Source organism: Apium graveolens, chromosome 10 (genome assembly GCF_009905375.1).
Source record: "Apium graveolens cultivar Ventura chromosome 10, ASM990537v1, whole genome shotgun sequence".
Classification (NCBI taxonomy): Eukaryota; Viridiplantae; Streptophyta; class Magnoliopsida; order Apiales; family Apiaceae; genus Apium; species Apium graveolens.
Genome location: NC_133656.1, coordinates 92,079,234 through 92,082,200, shown reverse-complemented (window position 1 = coordinate 92,082,200; position 2,967 = coordinate 92,079,234).

Here is a 2,967-nt window from a genome sequence, read left to right as displayed (position 1 = left end):
CTTGGTTCGAGTTTCACCGGAATATGAGTCCAGGCAGTAAGTTGCTGGTTTAAACGATTCCAACGTGTTCCTGGCTGAATTTAGAATGATAACCCCGTACTAATCGAGTTCAGCAGCCCCGTTTCTGTCAGGAATTGCCTCGCCGGATTCTTTCTCCGGCCATCGTGTTCTTCAGACTTGGGCGACCCGATCGGGTCAGGTTGACCCGGGGTTTTGACCCGGTTTTGATTCGTTTTGGTGCAGAAACGTTTCTGAAATGTTGTTTTTGCAATTTAACTCCCCAAGTTTCAGAAAATTCCATTTTTAATACTATAGTTTCAAAAACATACAAAAACCATATTTCTGTTTTATTTATTTTTGAAAATGATATTTTATTATTGAAAAATCAGAAAATGGTTACTTAATTATTTTAAATCCAGAAAATTGTTTTAATTATTTATTTATTCAAAAATAAATCGAAATTATTTTATTAATTAATTTTAATTAGTTTTTGATTATTTTAATTAATTGATTAATTTATAATTAATTGATCAATTAATTTAATTAATTATTAATTAATTTTAATTGATTTAATAATTAGATTTAATTATTTAAAAATAAATTTAAAAATTTTGAAATATAGTTTAGAACTTTAAAATATTATTTTAAATTATTTTCAAGACTCGATAATTATTATAAATTATTTTAAAGTCATATTTAGGTATTCGAACCCTATTATTTAATTATTAAATGATTCGGAGATCGTTTTTATTTCGAAAAATGTTCAAAAATTCATAATAAATCAACCGTTCGTCCGTTTAATACGAAACGAATGCGTACAGATTCAGAAAAATATTGCGCTTTTAATAAAAATACTTTTGAGACCTAATTTCCTTTGTATTGCAATGTCATTTGATTTGTGTATCAGTTTAAGTTGGTATTTGATCGGTAAATACTAATATTGACCTAATTTTCATTCTGAATGCACTGAGACGTACCTTTTAATGATTTGACTTATGTATTACATGAAATATGTGAGTACGTGTTATATAAATGCCATGATTACGTGTTACGTGATATACATGCTATCTGTTACAGTTTAATATGCCATGCTTAGTTATAAACGGTCGGGTAGATATCAAGACGTATAGTTACGTCGATTGAGTTTAGTTCTGTCAATTAAGATAGTCCTTTTGTTTATAGAATCAAGTAGCAAGGAGTGCAGTCAAGTGTTAGATGAAGATAATAGCCATCAGTTAGAAGCAGAGTTAAAGTAAGAGATTATTGAGCATACCAGGCAAGTACCCCTAACTTCACTTATTGTTCAAGTGACGTTTATTTTGAATTATATTATGCAAGTACCTCTATCTTCGTTTATCATTCAATTGATATTGACTCTGAACTTTATTCTTTCGATTTCCATACTATTCTAAGTTCAGAATAGTTAAACGTTTTATATATTTCGCTATAAATCACTCTATACAGTGGAACATTGAATTGAGATTAGCGAATAACTAATTGTTCTAGTTATTTCGCCATCGATTGTTGAGATAACTCTGGACCATGAGAAATGGAGAGTTATATGGATAAGGATGTCCTTTGATTCGGCTCCTTTGATCAAAATGTTTTATGGATTGGATGAATGCGTAAGTGACCGGGACGGACGGTCCAGCGGAGGGCTATTTCTATGTGTTGTATGAAATACTATGACACCATTTTTGCCACAGGCAGGTATATTGCCTTTTTAATTGAGTACTCGTATTTTGGGGACATGTTTCTATGAATCATGACCTTGTGCTATCACACGGGCTGATCAGCATGTGATAGTACGTCCGTCGGAGTTAGATTCCAATCTAAAAGTTATCGTTTATTGTTGATAGTTTGTGAAGCTTTTATTAATGATCAAATATTACTGCTTTTATTCTTTTGTTCAGTTATTATTGGAATGTGGTTTATCATTACAAGTGCATTTTATATTGCTTGCTGAGCATTTCTTTCGCTCATACTTGTTTATCAATCTAATCTTTCAGCTAAACCAGAGCAAGCTTGAGATCCAGGTTTGACCAGAAGTCGAGTGCTTGTAAATAGTTTGGTGTGTTTTCCAGGTAGACTGTTTTGGGACGCTTGGATAGTCTAGAGGTTTGTAATAAAATTTGAATAATCTGTAAAACTAATTAGACTTATGGGTTGTAATAACACTTGATTTGTAGTAGTGCCTGTTCCATACTATAACCTGTGATCGATCCAGTGCAGGTAAAGGGGTCGTATTTATTATATTATTCCGCTGTGATTATTTTATTATAATTTAGTGGCAAGTGACCCCCAAATCTAGACCCCGGGTTTGGAGGGTGTCACAATTATGGTATCCTAAGGGAACTGGTTTTGAAGCTGTTGGATACACAGATGCAGATTTTGCTGGATGTAGGGTTGACAGAAAGAGTACCAGTGGAAGCTGTCAATTTCTTGGACAAAGACTTGTATCTTGGTACAGCAAGAAACAACAATCTGTATCAACATCTACAGCTGAAGCTAAATACATAGCTGCAGGGAGTTGTTGTGCTCAAGTGCTTTGGATTAGAAATCAGCTAATGGATTATGGCCTAGTGTTACACAAAATTCCTATCATGTGTGACAATACTAGTGCTATATCTATAGTAGCTAATCTAGTAAATCATTTTAGGACAAAGCACATTGATGTGAGGTATTATTTCATTAGAGGACATGCTACTAATAGTACCATTGAGCTCATTTTTGTACCAACAGAAAAACAACTAGCTGATATTTTTACTAAACCTTTGGATGAAGCAATTTTCACTAGACTTGTAAGTGAAATTGAATGCTCAATTCTTCATCCTAAGGAAAAAACTCAGCTAATGTTGTGCAGCAGATTAATCTCCAGTAAATCAAAATTAATTTGATTAAATTGGAAATTAACTGAAATATGAATTATAAATATTTCAGAAATCTCTGTATATTTGTCTTTCAAAT